Raw genomic sequence first — 20,978 nt, forward strand, 5'->3', positions numbered from 1 at the left:
AGCTAATTATATTGGTGGAGAGTGTAGGACACAAAATATTCACAGCTATCAAAGAGATCCTTGAGTCTATGCAAGCTGGTTCATTGCCTTTAATAAAGGTCAGGTCAAGTCACAAGACAACCATTTGGATTTACACAAGGAGCTTTGGGGGCAGGGGAGGGAGTGTGCAAGAGGGAAAATATGTTCTATAGGGAGCTGGGATATCAAGAAAATATAGGTTTAATCCCCATCGTAATCACCACTATCACATCATTATCATCTGGTTCTCATTCTCCATTCACAATAGTATTACCCATCAACATTTCACTATCATTACCATTATTTTAATATCATACAGAACATGTGCTAAAATGTGGAGTACTACTGGAATTATTGCATTTATACGCTCTTTGAGACCAAGGAAAATAACTGATAGATTTTATTTAGTACTCTGTGACGTGATGACTAGGCTATTTGAACAAGTACCTGCAGAATATGTGTCTGTTCTGTTGGTGTGCTGAAGGTATTTATATTGCATCATGGTACGCTACATGCCAGTATTCAAGCAAGATGTTTGATTGGGTGTTAAATCTCCTAGGCCTCTGATTTAAAAAAAAATGTTTGTCTGTTATCAAAAATAGGAGTGCTTCTCTGTAATGAATAGGGAAACAACAGATGAAACAATCTCAGTTTATCTACTAAATAAATACAGCTATTTCTCTACTCCCATCAATAATGCATGCTTTCTACTTGGATTCTAGGTTTATCAAACTATCAAAAAATATTAATGTATTACAAAATAAACCGTAATGCATGTATTATCATCATTTCATCATACTTTCAAAGCTTTCCAGGAGGTTGGAGATGGATGTAATATATTTGTGTATATGCTGATTTGCTGAGCATGACTGACCAAGCTACTACATACATTGGTACACCACATATTGCATGTAGAATATTTTCATTCTGAATCGAAATTCATACATACAATGTACAGTACTATTACAGTAGCTGCACAGTCTCTCGCACTATCACTCGAACATGTATGGTCTTCAAATAAATAGAGGCTACACTATTTATCCAGAGAAATTATAGTAAGCAAGCTGTTAATACATTTGACAAATAGACACACCAAGGGATTACAGTGTTAACACATAGGGTTAAAATATATTATTTAGCACAATTCAGTGTATATGTATATACTTTTGGTTTATACTCCATTTGTGTCACCAGGGTCATAAACACAGGCAGCCAGGCATAACTGTGACTATATTCTCACTGTGCATATTGATTTTGGAGATGGGGCAATTTGACTATGAATTGTTATTACCTCAGCATCAGTTGAGACAGAAATGGAAGTCTATCACAAACAATTATTTAAGTGACTTCATCTGTCACACTATCTGCCATTGCTAACTTCACTTACACACAGCCTTCCCAAAACCATGCAACTTCCCCTGAATTGATATAACGATATCTCCTGGTCTAAAACCGTTATATAACGATATCTCCTGGTCTAAAACCGTTATATAACGATATCTCCTGGTCTAAAACCGTTATTCATAAGGGTTCACATCTGATCTGCAGGGACCATGTATTTACATCAAAAGCAATACGAACATAGAAATAACACATACTAGGCACCAGGGTTAGGATCAATTTCATTTAAATTCCATTCAGAAATTAAACTAAATTTAAATTCCAAACGTTCTATATTAAAAACGATTCAAGAGAATTGGAATGTCAGTGTACTTCCTGAATTGACTGGAATTTATATGAAATTGACCCCAAACCTGCTAGGCACTCACAATAGTATGTTTAATATACTTCATACTTCACTTCATATGACCTTTTTCAAATCAAACAATATAAAGTTACTGTATTTCTACTTCTAACTTATGTATTAGTAGACCCAGAAACATCTAAATGTTTATCAGTGCATACTGGATAAATAGGGTATTCAAGTACTGTATATATGTGTGTGTCCAGTGTAACTGTTGGATTGCATTTGTATGGTGATTAAAAGCCTGTAGAGCTATAAGTAGGTGCAGTTAGAGGGGTGGAGCAAATTCATGCATGAGTATACTAGCAGGGGCCCAAAAATGTATTACTTGAATGTTCACTGATGTTTATATTCACTACAAGAATGGTCAGACTGAATTAAACTTAAGAAGCACAGTGGCTCCCCATCCCCCATCTCTACCAGCTGCATGATAGTCTGTGAACCAATCAGCAAGTGACTCGTTAACCCATCGACCAATAGGTTTTGATGATGAGTGGTGGTGGTGGTTAATTTCTTCGTGCCAACAACAGTGCCCCCAACAGGATGGCACCAGCAGCGATGATGGCACCACCAATGAGGAAGGGCTTCAGGCTTTCCAGGGAGTCCGTACTGGCCTCTGCTGCCTCCTCGCCCTCTGGTTCAGCTGATCCATCCTCCACTTGAGGCTCTTCCACAGGGGCCGCTGGGGGTGGAGCCTCTACTTGAGCGGGGTCAATCTTTTTAGGGGGAGCTGCCTCCTTCTTCTCCGTCTTCTCTGCTTTAGAGGATGCCTTGGGCGCTGGTGCCCCGCTCTTAGCCTTGGCTTCCATAGGATCCAGAAACAGAGGTGGGGTTGGTCAGGAGTGTCTTTCAGGTCAGCGCTGCTTCACTGATGGAAAACAGCAAACAGAGGCAGACAGATAATCACACAGATTAGACTCTGTTATCTGCTCTACTGTCCCCTGGTGTTATTATACCGACAAGGAGCATCAACATACACAGGAAGTATTATACACCTCCTTATTCACTGCAGAATGAAGCAAAAGCCTCATGTCAGCAGGGCCATCATGTGACCTTGACAGACAAGATGACATAAACAGAAACATATTGTCCCTGCTATATACATTAACTGGTTTGTTTATTACATCTGTAGAACAAACTTCCAGTGGAAGCAACACTTTAAGTCCAGCATCCTGTCAAGAGCAATCTCATGGGAAAGTTAACTGCACGTTTTGTAACAGACGGAGTAATCACGCTGCTGCTGCAGCTGCTAAAAAAAGAGCCCATTTGACAGAGGCACAGAGGTGCATGCATGTCTTCTGCACTCCCCACACTGTCTGACACAAGTGTTAATCCAGTCTCAGCAAGCAATAAATATTGTCTCTGTATATTTATTTATTTATCTCCCTCTCTCTCTGTCTATCTCTAAAATGGCATGAGTCATACAGTATGTACTGTTAATGGAGGTCAAGATGGAGGAAAGCAGACAGGAATAAGGAGAGGAGAGAGTAATAACATAGTGGGGATACAGAATTATCCAAAGGCAGGAAAATAAGAACGAGAGAGAGGAATTACAGAAAAAACAGAGAGATACTATAATGGATGCATCTGAGGATGCTCGATGCTGGCACAGGATATGAAGATAGGAGCAGCACAGGCCATGATAATCCCATAGACCAAAATACTGAAATTGCATGAAGGGGAGGAGGTAGAAATCTGGGAGTACATACCCTCAGGCTATTCTGTTCTCCTCTCCAACAGCTCTGTAACAATGGCCGGAAGGATGGAGGGATGGAATTGCTGCTCAAAGGCTGTCAGAAGGAAATTAGTAATGTCCTCAAGACAGAGAGCGAGAGTAAGTAAAGAGATGGAGGGCACAGTGAAAACAGAGGGAGGTAAAGGAGAAGGACTGGGATGTACCATCTGGGCTGAAATCAGTGGGGGTGTCCATATCTTTAGACTGCATTGTGTCTTGGTTCAATTTACTGTATCTCTCTCTGCCTAGCCCTAGAGCTTAGGATGTATTTTAAAATAAATTATTGTAGAAGCCTACTATAATAATTATAACAATGGTGATTAAATTGTATATACTGTACAAATATATAATACAAGTCAAAGATTTGCATACCCAATGTGTCTCATAATGTGTGTGTTTCTGAGTCACTGTCACATTTGTAAAGGAAAAAATATTATTATTTTTTTTACCTTTATTTAACTAGGCAAGTCAGTTAAGAACAAATTCTTATTTTCAATGACAGCCTAGGAACAGTGGGTTAACTGCCTTGTTCAGGGGCAGAAGAACAGATTTGTACCTTGTCAGCTCAGGATTTGAACTTGCAACCTTTCAGTTACTAGTCCAATGCTCTAACCACTAGGCTACGCTGCCGCCCCAAAGGGGCAAATATGCTTGTTGTTTGTGTGTTTCGAATTTTATCTCAAGTGTGTTCAGTACATGGCTTCAGTTAAGTACTTTCTTGCATCCCTGACCTTGACTGTATCTAAATAAAATATCTCCCTGTGATGCTAAGGGGATGACATCATTCAAATAATACAGCCCTAGTTCAGTGGAAAACTACTGTATGCCTACATTGTCATTTTTGTCATTTAGCAGATGCTCTTATCCAGAGTGACTTACAGGAGCAATTAGGGTGAAGTGCTTTGCTCAAGGGCACATCAACAGATTTTTCATCTAGTCTGCTCTGGGATCCAAACCAGAAAACCATTGGTTTCTGGCCCAACACGCTTAACCGCAAGGATACCTGCCTACCATTGTATTCTACCGACAAGTCTACTGTGATTATTGAGCTGTCTGATTTTCATCAGTCAGCTATAGCCCTCATCTATCCAAGTATGAGATTTAAAAAATAATAAATAAAATATTCAAACTCCCCATTAGATGTTTTCTGGGCCTGGCTGCTTTTGTCTTGTTTTTGACAATTAAATAATAACATTTAAACCTTTTCTCACCACTGTAGTAATGCATTTAGGTGGTTACCTCCATGTACTAATAATACTAATATAAGGGAGGAAGCAGGATATAGCAGGATGACTTATAGTAGGAGGAACATCCTGGCAGATGCCTATAGCAACATTTCTGCATTCCTAAAACACACAGCAGTAATGTATGACTTTAACAAGCATGGCCAGCAGGGCTCAGTCAATACTCAAATAAATGTCAATACAATGCCAATGCCAACAGTCAGGTTTTGTGCCTATGTCTTGTAGCCTATACTGTAAGATGGGCTGATGATTATGTGTTATATACAACAATAAACTTACATCTCTGAAAATAAGTATCCATTTGGGATTTCAAGTAGGACTATTGTCAACAGTGCCAACATTCCTAAGAATGAATATTTCAGACAACTTATTTCTATTTTTGGGTGATGCCTGCCAGTCTGCCTTGGACAAATGACCCAAAGCTCTTGGAGTCGCAGCAGACTGATGGCTTTAGGGTAGCCTTCCCAAGTTGTGTAGGCTAATATTGTTTGCCTATTTATGGCAAATGCATTTGGCTAATTATGTGCCTGTAATAATATTTGTTTTGCTGATGTTTTAAAGAAAATGTGGTCAACCCATGTTTTGCATTTAGAGCCAGTGTGAGCGCAGGGCACACCTATTTAATAAAGTCTAGCTCAGGAAATGACGCGAGTCCACGCCCAAACTCTATAGTTGGAGATTCCTCGATATTCACAAACCACCAGTCGTGCATTTCACAGTATGGCAGCGATTTATACAGTGTCTACAATCGCCGAAGCCTGCGAGAACGACGCAAATCCAACTGGCTCTCTCGTAGGGTGATGGATGACGTAAAGTTCCTACGTAAATGGCGCAGTGGTGATTCGGTTTTTGATCCGCAGCTGCGGAATAGGGAATGGGAATAGAAACGACGTATCTTTTCAGGGGTAAAAATTGGTCTGAAGGCTGGTATTAAAACAACCAATTTATCGGGAACCGCTACTCCAGTAGCCCGATTGGGATCGGGAGTTGTCCGGTTGGTTGTCACATATGATACACACAATATAAAAACATTGTGTAGCGATTTATTTATTCAACTTCACTGTATGTCAGTGAGAAACATTGTATGGATGAACCTCCCGGCACTCATACATGGCGTGAAGAGACATCGGGCAGCGGATATTCTACATATCGACGACGTGTTGCAATTTATCGAAGAATCAAGACCTTGAATACCATGGCATAGTAAATGGAGCGCGTGTCTGCACGGTTTTGACTCTAGGTTACGGTATGATCCAGCTGCGAATCTTATCTGATTGCCTGGCCCGGATTCCTGTGGAACCTTTCACTTGAAGTACAGTGGCTGGATTCATAGGGAAGTACGTGTGTGTTCTGCCAGCCACGGTTCAGCGCAATATTGTCGCTGCGGTATTTTACAGGGTTTATCCCTGGCAGAGCACTGGTCCAGGTCCGCGTTGAGGTGAGCTCGAGGTGGACAAGCGTAGGATGGGAGAGCGAACAGAACAGATGCAGTGGGTCTTGGCAAGGCATCGTCACAATACAGGTGAGAAAGAAGCCCAACGGCCGATCAATGTAATGGGCTGGGGAGGGGTGTCATACAGTGACGGCTTGGATTTCTTATCTATTTAGACAATAGCCTTTTCTAAAATATCAACTGGGGTAGCAATATTACTAATACCCCCCCGACAAAAAAACCCATCATCTCACAGGATTTTTGTATTGGCTTTGCCTACCTTGGTGATTAGGAAGTGATAGCAGAGATTAGGCAAATCCGGACATTAGGTTATATGGCCCAACAATTGTTGACCGGTCCATTGTAGATTTAATGAAGGCTCAACCCACAGCAAACCTCGAAGATTAGGCTAGATGTATTCAAACCTTTTCTCGACCATGTCTTTGCTCCTTTATTATTGCATCATTGTGGAGTCTTTCTGCAGAATGTCCAGTGTTTTTGTATTCCACTCAATAACCCTTCAGGACAGGGCAGGCAATGATGCTCATGTGCAGGCATGCAGCAGGTGGAGAGAGACTGGATAAAGCACATGTAGCTCAATGTGTGAAGACAGAGCCTTTTATCAGCCTCATAGCTGGGCCTACAGAGAGAAATACATGTCATACCAATAGAATGCCCAGTCACAATCACTTTATTTCCATGAGTGCCAAAATATCTTCCCTAGGTGCTCTGCATGTTTTCATGAAGGCTCAAACATGGACAAGTGGATCATGTAAGCTATGTGAGTTTGTATCACAGGTGTATGTCTGTGTATCAAGCACGATCTGTTTGCGGTAGCGTAAAAGTGATCTAAGTGATGTCCTGAAAGTTGTTACTACTTGGAGAGAGTTGTTATGAATGTTGTTATACTAGAGGACAAAAGCCAATGAATGGGCAGAGAGATGCAGTGTACATGGATTACGGTCACGTTCAGTGGATTTGAGACCAGTTTGCCCCCTAAAGCAGGTTTAAATCCCTGTAGTAATCTCGCATTCAGACTCAGTTTTACCTAGGGGCGTATTTATTATGCCGATTCTGTTGCAAAACGTTTCTTAAACGGAAGCAACAGGAACGAAATGGGGTGGGACCTATAGGGGACCTACCTAAATTTGTCCAATAGAAACTCTTTTATTTTATTTTTTATTTTTTTACTGTGTTACAGTTCATATACTGTAAAGATATCAGTCGATTTGAAATAAATTCATTAGGCCCTAATCTATGGATTTCATATGACTGGGAATACAGATATGCATCGATTGGTCACAGGTACCTTAAAAAAAAGATAGAGGTGTGGATCAGAAAAACAGTCAGTATCTGGTGTGACCACCATTTGCCTCATGCAGCGTGACACATCTCCTTCGCATAGAGTTGATCAGGTTGTTGATTGTGGCCTGTGGAATGTTGTCCTACTCTTCAATGGCTGTGCGAAGTTTCTGGATATTGGCGGGAACTGGAACACGCTATCGAACACGTCGATCCAGAGCATCCCAAACATGCTCAATGTATGCAGGCCATGGAAGAATGGGGACATTTTCAGCTTTGAGGAATTGTGTACAGATCCTTGCGACATGGGGCTGTGCCTTATCATGCCGAAACATGGGATGATGGCAGCGGATGAATGGCACGACAATGGGCCTCAGGATCTCATCATGGTATCTCTCTGCATTCAAATTACCATCGATAAAATGCAATTGTGTTCGTTGTCCGTACCTTATGCCTGCCCATACCATAACCCCACCGCCACTATGGGGCACTCTGTTCACAACATTGACATCAGCAAATCGCTCGCCCACACGACGCCATACACGCTCTCTGCCATCTGCCCGGTACACTCAGATGAGTTTCCCTAAGACGGTTTGTGACATCTTGTGCAGAAATTCTTTGGTTGTGCAAACCCACAGTTTCATCAGCTGTCCAGGTGGCTGGTCTCAGATGATCCCACAGGTGAATAAGCTGGATGTGGAGGTCCTGGGGTGGTGTGGTTACACGTGGTCTGCGGTTATGAGGCCGGTTGGATGTTCTGCCAATTTCTCTAAAACAATGTTGGTGGCAGTTTATGGTAGAGAAATTAACATTCAGTTCTCTGGCAACAGCTCTGGTGGACATTCCTGCAGTCAGCATGCCAATTGTACGCTCCCTCAACTTGAGACATGTCTCATTGTGTTGTGTGACAAAACTGCACATTTTCGAGTGGCCTTTTTATTGTCCCCAGCTCAAGTTGCACCTGTGTAATGATCATGCTGTTTAATCAGGTTCTTGATATGCCACACCTGTCAGGTGGATGGATTAGCTTGGCAAATGAGAAATGCTCACTAACAGGGATGTAAACAAATTTCTGCACAAAAGTTGAGAGAAATAAGCGTTTTGTGCATATGACAAATGTCTAGGATCTTTTCTTTTAGCGCATGTGAGAAGAGGACAGGTTTTACTCACTTTTTCTTTCTCAACCTCTCCCATCATTTATGGAACAAGCTTGATTTCAATACCTGAGTTGAGACTGGAGTGTGTATGTGTGGTGTGTGAGATGTACGTTCATGTTGCACACGCACAGATCTGTTTCCATTAGAGGTGCTATTGCGCTTTTGCTTTGGTCATTTCACAGCAACCACTCCCTAGCCAATAATTCCCATCACAACAAACAAGTGTCACATTCTGGACTTCATGACAACAATTTACACAGAATTCTCCAACATAAAAGATACAACTTCTATCATGCTTTCAGATTGAATCTAATATGGGAAAGATCACACTGGTGGTATGGCCATATTTGAAATGAAACTGCTTTTCTCAGAAACCTGGTGTCCCTGTCTGACAAACACAACCATTTAAAAGCCTAATAATCCATTAGATCTACAGTAGGGGGCTAAGAGGTTCCTAGCCACAGCACAACGGAATACTGTCTGTTTTGTTTACACCTGCTTCCACTTACTCCCTCCCTGCTGACTCCTCAACCCCCACAGAGTACCTCTCCTCTCCACTCCTCTCCTGACGGTTGTGTCTTTCATAAAGTGTGTCTGAAATGACACCATATTCTCTATAGAGCCCTACAAACCCTAGTCAAAAGTAGTGCACTATAAAGGGAATAGGGTGCCTTTTTTTGACAGCCTCAATGTGCCAAACCACATAATGTGTGTCATTGACGGTTTTTGTATTCAAAGAGGGAGAGGTTTTATCTGGAGTACTGTGATGTCATGGCATTTTTGGACTAGAAAGGGACTGTGAATGACTGACTAGCTAAGTAATTTACAGATACAGTTTATTAGGAGCTTATCAAGTCACATATGGTCATACATTAGGACCAAGAATTTGGCAGCAAAAAAGACAATAATAAATTAATACAAATACTGAGCTATATTTTATGCAACATTTTTTGGGGGGAAATTATTTTATACAAATGCAATTTCTCAGAGAAATACATTTAGTTTAACAAGTAATATTTTTTTCTTAAGAAGATGGTCAAAATGATTGCCACCCCTGTTTTCAATGCCTCACCTTGCGAGAATAACAGCACTGAGCCTTTTTGTTAAAATGTTTTATGAGATGGGAGAACACATTGGGAGGGATCAGTCTTTTTTTCCTCATCTGTATCAAGGGTGGCAATAATTATGGACCTGACTGAATGCCCCATACTGTATTTGTTCTAGTGTGTGGTGGTGAGAGGACACAGGTGTTTGTGGAAGCATAGGGGGAGAACTCCCAGTGCGTTGTGTATTTTGCGAGCTCAGCCTTGTGGTGTGAGGACTGAGGAGAATATTAAGGGTGCAGTGTGAAGTGTATTGGTGAGGTGTTTGGCATGAATAGGGGAGAGATTGGGACGTTATCGTGAGTCCACAGGGTGATGTTAACCCAGGCTGGCAGAGCGGTACTGTCCCTCCCTCTGTCTCTCGGCTCCCAGCCCTGTACCCGTCTGCTCCAGCCTCCATGTGCAGCACTCTCTCTGTCTGCCTGGGTCAGTGTCACACTATACACAGAGCTTCTCTCTTTCTTTCTCTCGTGAGTTTCTATATACTCGTCACAGGCTCTCCTCCTCTGTTTCTCCTAGTAGGCCTACTCCTCCATCCTCCTCCTTCACCTCTCTTTTATTACGACATCCTCTTCCATGCACCATCCAGCCTACCTTTAACATGAAATCTCTAGCCAATCACTCCCTCTTTTACTGTCTCTCCTTCTCATCTTCCTGCCCCCCCTCTTCTCGCTCTACCCACACGCTCATTCACTATTCATATTTTAGAAGACGTTTGTGACCGCGAAAGCAGTGTCATGCGTTTGCACCATTTCAAAAGTGAAGAAACCTACATTTTCTCTCCTATCCTCTCCCTCCTCCCCATTCTTTATCTAGCTAATCCAGGTTTTGGCTTCATGCCGCTCTTTCCCTTTTTTAGACTGAAAGCCATGTGCCACTCACTCCCACTCTCCCTCTGCCTCTTTCTCTGTCTTTCGCTCACACTCCCGCCCACTCAATCCCTTTCACCTCTCCTCCCTCCACACTCTATTCTGTGACTGTGTGATAGTATATGCATTTGGATGTATGTGTGTTAATATGACGTTCTGATTGTGTAGCCCACTTGTTAGTGCGTACTCCTTATGCATTAAGTACACTGAAGTCTCTGTCTTTTGAGTCTGATAAAAAACATGAGCTGGCGCACACCCAGAGAACATTATTTTATGTGGAGGTGCTGACTAACGGCGAATAAACTATAAGCTATAAAAATTGTCGCACATTCCATATATAAACTCCCAGTAATTTATTGGGTAAATCACCGTTTCGGCATCACTGTGCCAATCATCAACGTTTTGGATGCTGAAACGTTGGTGATTTACCCAATAAATGACTGGGAGTTTATATATGGAGTGTGCGACTCTCTTTATTTTGATGTCTTGGACTCTGGACAGAGAAAATAGTCTTCCTGTGTCGTATAGAACCGTGTGGTTTCTCCGTTTTATGAGAAGAAATTGGATTACTGTATTTAAGGATTTATTATAGGAATTGGATCAAATGTATTATTACAGTTGTTCAGTGTTTCCTCTACATAACTTGAAAGTGTAACAATAAAAGTCAGCGCAGAATGTTCCTTGATTTTCAATTCTTCTTCTTAACCATGACCCCTCAGTGCTATACCCTACGATGCTTGAGGCAGAAGGAATGGAACCAGCTAGTTCACGTGGCCACAAAAACAGCCATGCACACAATGTTTTAGCATGATGTTTGTGTATGTACAGTGGGGTCTGGAATTATTGAGTCTCTTAATAAAGATGAGCAAAAAAGACTGTATAAAATAATACAAATACTGAGCTATATTGTATGCTAAAAAAATGTTTTAATTTAAAAACAATATATATTTTATACTAATACAATTGCTCAGAGAATGAGATTTTGTGTAACAAGTAATTATAAAAGATAAAAAAAATAAAGGTAAAAATGTTTGGATCCCCTTTCAATACTCCAACACCTTCCAATTGTGAGGAAAACGACACACACTAAGACTTTTTCTAAAATGTTTTATGAAATTGGAGAACACTGCCTCCTGAGTGTCATCAAAGATCCACCAGCTTATTTTACAGTATGAGGTATTTTCTGCATATGCATTGTATGGAACATTTCTGGGATCTTTTATTTCAGCTCCTGAAACATGGGACCAACACTTGCGTTTTAAATTTTTGTTTAGTGTAAATGTGTGTTGATATCAGTTGGTTTTCTAAGACTCATTTTTCATGTTTGACAAGAAATCGAAGCCTTTGCTTATTCTATTTTTTTTGGATAACTTAAACAAAAAAAGTGTATATATTCCTTAATTTCTCAATGTTAAATAGACTCATAGCTTTTATTTGACACCCAATTTGACATGCTCCTATGAAATTAACATGTTGCTGTTCATGGGTCATTTTATAGTTGTGGCCAAAAGTTTTGAATGACACAAATATAAATTTTCACAAAGTCTGCTGCCTCAGTTTGTATGATGGCAATTTGCATATACTCCAGAATGTTATGAAGAGTGATCAGATGAATTGCAATTAATTGCAAAGTACCTCTTTGCCATGTAAATTAACCGAATCCCCCAAAAACATTTCCAATGCATTTCAGCCCTGCCACAAAAGGACCAGCTGACATCATGTCAGTGATTCTCTCGTTAACACAGGTGTGAGTGTTGACGAGGACAAGGCTGGAGATCACTCTGTCATGCTGATTGAGTTCGAATAACAGACTGGAAGCTTCAAAAGGAGGGTGGTGCTTGGAATCATTGTTCTTCCTCTGTCAACCATGGTTGCCTGCAAGGAAACACGTGGAGTCATCATTGCTTTGCACAAAAAGGGCTTCACAGGCAAGGATGTTGCTGCCAGTAAGATTGCACCTAAATCAACCATTTATCGGATCGGAGAGCGGTTGAATTGTTGTGAAGAAGGCTTCAGGGCGCCCAAGAAAGTCCAGCAAGCCCCAGGACCGTCTCCTAAAGTTGATTCAGCTGCGGGATCGGGGCACCACCAGTACAGAGCTTGCTCAGGAATGGCAGCAGGCAGGTGTGAGTGCATCTGCACGCACAGTGAGGCGAAGACCTTTGGAGGATGGCCTGGTGTCAAGAAGGGCAGCAAAGAAGCCACTTCTCTCCAGGAAAAACATCAGGGACAGACTGATATTCTGCAAAAGGTACGGGATTGGACTGCTGAGGACTGGGGTAAAGTAATTTTCTCTGATGAATCCCCTTTCCGATTGTTTGGGGCATCCGGAAAAAGCTTGTCCAGAGATGACGAGGTGAGCGCTACCATCAGTCCTGTGTCATGCCAACAGTAAAAGCAACCTGAGACCATTCATGTGTGGGGTTGCTTCTCAGCCAAGGGAGTGGGCTCACTCACAAGTTTGCCTAAGAACACATCCATGAGTAAAGAATGGTACCAATACATCCTCCGAGAGCAACTTCTCCCAACCATCCAGGAACAGTTTGGTGACGAACAATGCCTTTTCCAGCATGATGTAGCACCTTGCCATAAGGCAAAAGTGATACATAAGTGGCTCGGGGAACAAAACATCGATATTTTGGGTCCATGGCCAGGAAACTCCCCAGACCTCCCCATCCCATTTGAGAACTTGTGGTCAATCCTCAAGAGGTGGGTGGACATACAAAAACCCACAAATTCTGACAAACTCCAAGCATTGATAATGCAAGAATGGGCTGCCATCAGTCAGGATGTGGCCCAGAAGTTAATTGACAGGATGTCAGGTCTTGAAAAAGAAGGGTCAACGCTGCAAATATTGATTCTTTGCATCAACTTCATGTAATTGTCAATAAGCATTTGACACTTATGAAATGCTTGTAATTATACTTCAGTATTCCATAGTAACATCTGACAAAAATATCTAAAGATACTGAGGCAGCAGACTTTGTGAAAATTAATATTTGTCATTCTCAACTTTTGGTCACGACTGTACATGGAAATGACCCATAGCACCGGTTCCAATCCAAGTGCCAATGCCGTTTAGCAAACTCCAGGGGTGCTGCATAAGCTCAATGACATCAAGAACTTTACGAAGTACCAGGACATTTTAGCCAAAAACCTGGTTGCCTCTGCCAGGAGGCTGAAACCTGGCCGCAAGTGAATCTTCCAGCAAGACAATGACCCCAAGCACACACAAGTCCATAAGCGTAGATGAAGGATATCGAGGATCTGGAAGGATTCTGTATGGAGGAATGGTCTATGATCTATCCCAATGTGTTCTCCAATTTAATCTTTTTTTTTTTTTTTTTTTTTTAAAGCTCAATGTCGTTATCCTTGGAGGGTGCTGGAGTTTTAAAAACTGGGGGATCCAATACTTTTGAGCCCTTTTAGAGATTTATTTCTATTACTGGTTTAACAAAATCTCTTTCTCTGAAAATGTTTATTTTTAGGGCACACAATTGTATTTGTTTTTGGGGCACACAATATTGCTCAGTATTATTTTATAAAAATGTTTTTGCTCATTTTTATCAATGGATCCAATAATTCCAGATCCCACTGTATACACAGTCTCCTCCAAAGGCATTGTGATGAGGTGACAGCTAGCTTTCAGATTGTGTCAAAAAATGTCAACCAGCCATACTGACAGAGGCTGAAGCATTGGACTGAGGATAATTGGACTGCATTTAATCTACTTATCACACATCAAATAACTTACCAGTATACCTGCCTCTTTCCTACCCCCTCAAATTCATCAGGCCTCAAATGGCTGTGAAATGAAATGTGGGTCCAAGTTAGTGCTGATGGTTTGGAGTGGGTGGGTGTGGGTCATAGGTAATCACCTCAATTACTCTACTATGAGATTTTCTATCGGGTAAAAGGCCACCTAGGGTGATAGGCAGTATGTTTACAAAATACCTCCTTCAATTTGATAAGAAGTTAACCCGTTGTTACCAAGCTTTTTGAAAATGAATTTTCTCTGTTTGATTTAATAGTAGGCCTAGCCTATATGAGATCAGCCTTTTGCTAACCTCACCTGACAGAAAGCTTTACAAATACCACAATTTAGAGCTTTATGTCAGTAATGGGAGTGATTAACCGAGTTGTTTGTGTTTGCAGTGATATCCTTTTATGAGAGGGAGAGAAAATGTTTGCTCACCAAACTGAAATGCAAAGCATCACCTGATGCAAATGGCACGTGGAGACTGCCACAGTTAGACATTAGTGTCTAGATTGAGAAACAGACGCCTCACAAGTCCTCAACTGGAAGCTTCATTAAATTGTACCTGCAAAACACCAGTCTCAACGTCAACAGTGAAGAGGCAACTCCGGGATGCTGGCCTTCTAGGCAGAGTTCCTCTGTCCAGTGTCTGTGTTCTCTTCCCCCATCTTCATCTTTTCTTTTTATTGGCCAGTCTGAGATATGGCTTTTTCTTTGCAACTCTGCTTAGAAGGCCAGCATCCCGGAGTCGCCTCTTCACAGTTGACATTGAGATTTGTTTTTTTTGCGGGTACTATTTAATGAAGCTGCCAGTTGAGGACTTTCTCAAACTAGACACTCTAATGTAATTGTCCTCTTGCTCAGTTGTGCACCGGGGCCTCCCACTCCTCTTTCTATTCTGGTTAGAGCCAGTTTGCGCTGTTCTGTGAAGGGAGTAGTACACAGCGTTGTACGAGATCTTCAGTTTTTTGCATGGAATAGCCTTCATTTCTCAGAACAAGAATAGACTGATGAGTTTAGGTCCCCTCAGATCAGACCTATACCCCTCCTGCCCACCCCATGCACCCCACCCCCACAAAGAGGGCCTCAACATGGAAGTCACACATACGCCCAGGTCGTGAGCGGGAAAATGGGCCCAAACCCCACTCTTACACTAGCCCAAGCCAATGGCATGTACCAGATGCTCAGCAGGCTCTGCTCACACTTACTGGCCTAAGGCCAAACCACACGACCAACAACATTGGGCACTTTATGGAACACAAATCCTTCACTATCTTCACTAGGCCTGAGGTCATCTGCCTTTGGCCTAAAGAGCAGGAATCCGGAATTCATCAAAGAAATCAGAAATACAGACATTGCCATCAAACAAGAAACCTGGTATAGAGGAGACGGACCCACTGGTTGCCCTCTAGGTTACAGAGAGCGGTTAGTCCCATCCACCAAACTACCCGGTGCGAAACAGGGAAGGGACTCGGGTTTGCTAATTTGGTATAGAGCAGACCTAACTCACTCCATTAATCAAAACAGGAACATTTTACATTTGGCTAGAAATTCAAAAGGAAATGATCTTAACAGAGAAAAATGTCCTCCTGTGTGCTACCTATTAGAGGTCGACTAATTAATCGGACTGGCCAATTAATTAGGGCCGATTTCAAGTTTTCATAACAGTCGGTAATCTGCATTTTTGGACACCGATTGTGGCCAGATTTTGTATTTTTTTTATTTAACCTTTATTTAACTAGGCAAGTCAGTGAAGAACACATTCTTATTTTCAATGATGGCCTAGGAACGGTGGGTTAACTGCCTTGTTCAGGGGCAGAACGACAGATTTTTACCTTGTCAGCTCGGGGATTCGATCTTGCAACCTTCCGGTTACTTGTCCAATACTCTAACCACCTGCCTTACGTTGCACTCCACGAGGAGCCTGCCACGTGGCAGGCTGACTACCTGTTACACGAGTGCAGCAAGAGGCCAAGGTAAGTTGCTAGCCAGCATTAAACGTATCTTATAAAAAACAATCAATCTTAACATAATCACTAGTTAACTACACATGGTTGATATTACTAGTTTATCTAGCGTGTCCTGCGTTGCATATAATCGATGCGGTGCCTGTTAATTTCTCATCGAATCACAGCCTACTTCGCCAAACGTGTGATTTAACAAGCGCATTTGTGAAAAAAGCACTGTCGCTGCACCAATGTGTACCTAACCATAAAAAATCAATGCCTTTCTTTAAAATCAATATACAAGTATATATTTTTTAAACCTGCATATTTAGTTAATATTGCCTGCTAACATGAATTTCTTTTAACTAGGGAAATTGTGTCACTTCTCTTGCGTTCCGTGCAAGCAGTCAGGGTATATGCAGCAGTTTGGGCTGACTGGCTCATTGCGAACTGTGTGAAGACCATTTATTCCTAACAAAGACCGTAATTAATTTGCCAGAATTGTTCATAATTATGACATAACATTGAAGGTTGTGCAATATAACAGCAATATTTCGACTTAGGGATGCCACCCGTTAGATAAAATACGGAACGGTTCCGTATTTCACTGAAAGAATAAACGTTTTGTTTTTCGAAATGATAGTTTCCAGATTTTACCATATTAATGACCTAAGGCTTGTATTTCTGTGTGTTATTATGTTATAATTAAGTCTATGATTTTATATTTGATATAGCAGTCTGACTGAGGGGTGGTAGGCAGAAGCAACCTCGTAAACATATATTCAAACAGCACCTTCGTGCGTTTGCCAGTAGCTTCAAGCATTGAGCTGTTTATGACTTCAAGCCTATCAACTCCCGAGATTAGGCTGGTGTAACCCATGTGAAATGGCTAGCTAGTTAGCAGGGTGCGTGCTAATAGCGTTTCAATCGGTGACGTCACTCGCTCTGAGACTTGGAGTAGTTGTTCCCCTTGCTCTGCAAGGGCCGCGGCTTTTGTGGAGCGATGGTTAACGATGCTTCGAGGGTGGCTGTTGTTGATGTGTTCCTGGTTCCAGCCCAGGTAGGGGCGAGGAGAGGGACGGAAGCTATACTGTTACACTGGCAATACTAAAGTGCCTATAAGAACATCCCAATAGTCAAAGATATATGAAATACAAATGGTATAGAGAGAAATAGTCCTATAATAACTACAACCTAAAACTTCTTACCTGGGAATATTGAAGACTCATAGTTAAAAGGAACCACCAGCTTTCATATGTTCTCATGTTCTGAGCAAGGAACTTAAACGTTAGCTTTTTTACATGGCACATATTGCACTTTTACATTCTTCTCCAACACTTTGTTTTTGCATTATTTAAACCAAATTGAACACGTTTCATTTTTTATTTGAAACTAAATTGATTTTATTTATGGATTATATTAAGTAAAAATAAAAGTGTTCATTCAGTATTGTTGTAATTGTCATTATTTTTATATATATATATATATATATATATATATATATATATATATATATATATATATATATAAAAATCGGCCGATTAATCGGTATCGGCTTTTTTTGGTCCTCCAATAGTTGGTATCTACCTATGCCCCCCCCCCCCCCCCCCCACACACACACACACACACTAGAATCCCCATACTTTAATGAAGATCGCTTCTCCATCTTGGAGGGGGAAATTAATCATTTCCAGGCCCAGGGACATGTACTAGTCTGTGGTGACCTAAATGCCAGAACCGGACAAGAACCTGACACCCTCAGCACACAGGGGGACAAACACCTGCCTGGAGGTGACAGCATTCCCTCCCCCATATGCCCCCCTAGGCACAACTATGACAACATAACCAAAAAAAAATGGTCACAACTCCTGCAGCTCTGTCGCACGTTGGTTATGTACAGTACATAGTCAATGGTTGGCTTCGAGGGGACTCCTAGGGTAAGTACACCTATAGCTCATCTCTTGGCAGTAGTACTGTAGACTATTTTGTCACTGACCTCAACCCAGTGTCTCTCAGAGCGTTCAGTCAACCAACTGACACCCCTATCAGACCACAGCAAAATCACAGTCTACTTGAACAGAGCAATGCTCAAGCATGAGGCATCAAAGCCAAAGGATCTGAGTAATATTAAGAAATGCTATAGATGGCAGGAATGTAGTTTGGAAACCTACCAAAAAACAATTGGGCAACAACAAATTCAATCCCTTTTAGACAACTTCCTGGACAAAATGTTCCACTGTAATAGTGAAGGTGTAAACTTGGCAGTAGAAAATATTAAGAGTATATTTAACCTCTCAGCTTCCCTATCAAATCTAAAAATCTCAAACAGAATACTGAAGAAAGTGAACAGCAATGACAAATGGTTTGATGAAGAATGCAAAAACCTAAAAGAAATTGAGAAACCTGTCTAACCAAAAACATAGACCCGGGAAAACCTGATTCTACGCCTTCACTATGGTGAATCACTAAAACAGAAATGCACTACGGAAATAGAAGGAACAGCACATCAGAAATCTTCAATGTAATTGAAGAATTCCTAGACTAACCACTTCTGGGAAAATTGGAAAACACTAAACAAACAACAACACAAAGAATTATCTATCCAAAATGGAGATATGTGTGTAAACCACTACTCCAATCTTTTTTGCTCTAACAAACAGCAAAAACAAATGCATGATCAAAAACAAATCTTAGAATCAACTATTAAAGACTACCAGAACCCAATGGATTCTCCAATTTCTTTCAATGAACTACAGGACAAAATACAAACCCTCCAACCCAAAAACGCCTGTGGTGTTGATGGTATCCTCAATGAAATGATAAAATATAACAACAAATTCCAACTGGCTATACTCAAACTCTTTAACATCATCCTTAGCTCTGGCATCTTCCCCAATATTTGGAACCAAGGACTGATCACCCATCATCCACAAAGGTGGAGACAAATTTGACCCCAATAACTACCGTGGGATATGCGTCAACCTTGGAAAAATCCTCTGCATTATCATTAACGGCAGACTCGTACATTTCCTCAGTGAAAACAATGTACTGAGCAAACGTCAAATTGGCTTTTTACCAAATCATTGTACGACAGACCACATATTCACCCTGCGCACTAATTGACAAACAAACAAACCAAAACAAAGGCAAAGTCTTTTCATGCTTTGTTGATTTAAAAAAAGGGCCTACAGCAGCACCTAGAGCTTCTGCACAGATTCTGTCAGACCTGGGCCCTGACAGTAAATCTCAGTAAGACCAAAATAAGGGTGTTCCAAAAAAGGTCCAGTCGCCAGGACCACAAATACAAATTACATCTAGACACTGTTTCCTTTGAGCACACAAAAAAACTATACATACCTTGGCCTAAACATCAGTGCCACAGGTAACTTCCACAAAGCTGTGAACGATCTGAGAGACAAGGCAAGAAGGGCATTCAATGCCATCAAAAGGAACATAAAATTTGACATACCAATTAGGATCTGGCTAAAAATACTTGAATCAGTTATAGAACCCATTGCCCTTTATGGTTGTGAGGTCTGGGGTCCACTCACCAATCAAGAATTCACAAAATGGGACAAACCCCAAATTGAGACTCTGCATGCAGAATCCTGCAAAAATATCCTCTGTGTACAACGTAGAACACCAAATAATGTATGCAGAATAGAATTATGCCGATACCCGCTAATGATCAAAATCCAGAAAAGAGCCGTTAAATTCTACAACCACCTTAAAGGAAGCGATTCCCAAACCTTCATAACAAAGCCATCATCTACAGAGATGAACCTGGAGAAGAGTCCCCTAAGCAAGCTGGTCCTGGGGCTCTGTTCACAAATACACCCCACAGAGCCCCAGGACAGCAACACAATTAGACCCAACCAAATCATGAGGAAACAAAAAGATAATTACTTGACACATTGGAAAGAATTAACAAAAAAACAGAGCAAACTTGAATGCTTTTTGGCCCTAAACAGAGAGTACACAGTGGCAGAATACCTGACCACTGTGATTGACCCAAACTTAAGGAAAGCTTTGACTATGTACAGACTCAGTGAGCAGAGCCTTGCTATTGAGAAAGGCCACCGTAGGCAGATCTGGCTCAAGAGAAGACCGACTATGTGCACACTGCCCACAAAATTAGGTGGAAACTGAGCTGCACTTCCTAACCTCCTGCCCAATGTATTACCATATTAGAGACATATTTCCCTCAGATTACACATATCCACAAAGAATTCGAAAACAAACCCGATTTTGATAAACAACCATATCTACTGGGTGAAATACCGCGGTGTGCAAGATTTGTGACCCGTTACCACCAGAAAAGGTCAACCAGTGAAGAACAAACACCATTGTAAATACAACTCATATTTATGTTTATTTATTTTCCCTTTTGTACTTTAACCATTTGTACATCGTTACAACACTGTATATATGCATCATATGACATTTTTGTAATGTCTTTATTCTTTTGGAACTTCTGGGAGTGTAATGTTTACTGTTCATTTTTATTTGTTTATTTCACTTTTGTATATTATCTACTTCATTTGCTTTGGCAACGTTAACATATGTCTCCCATGCCAATAAAGCCCCTTGAATTGAGTTTCAGAAGAAATATCTTTGTTTCTGGCCATTTTGAGCGTGTAATCAAACCCACAAATGCTGACGCTTAAGATA

The 20,978-nt window shown here is 41.2% G+C and overlaps 1 protein-coding gene and 1 long non-coding RNA gene across 4 annotated transcripts in view; one reads left to right on the plus strand and one right to left on the minus strand.

Annotated features, from left to right (window-relative positions):
* Positions 1–71: 71 nt before the first annotated feature.
* On the minus strand, positions 72–3,606 carry LOC106562321 (uncharacterized). Its single transcript, XR_001319006.3, has 2 exons — positions 3,472–3,606; positions 72–2,630 (listed from the first exon to the last, which is right to left on the minus strand). It is a non-coding gene; the product is annotated as an uncharacterized LOC106562321 (long non-coding RNA).
* Positions 3,607–5,443: 1,837 nt separating this feature from the next.
* LOC106562320 (diacylglycerol lipase-alpha) overlaps positions 5,444–20,978 on the plus strand; it is a 42,579-nt gene continuing 27,044 nt past the window's right edge. Inside the window, exon 1 of one of the 3 annotated variants that reach the window (XM_082957831.1) lies at positions 5,444–6,263. The gene's annotated coding sequence lies outside the window, so the exon portion shown is untranslated. The remainder of the gene's footprint in view (positions 6,264–20,978) is intronic. The other 2 variants (XM_014127123.3, XM_082957833.1) reach the window with 2 other exon arrangements.

Source organism: Salmo salar, chromosome 11 (genome assembly GCF_965601325.2).
Source record: "Salmo salar chromosome 11, fSalSal1, whole genome shotgun sequence".
Classification (NCBI taxonomy): Eukaryota; Metazoa; Chordata; class Actinopteri; order Salmoniformes; family Salmonidae; genus Salmo; species Salmo salar.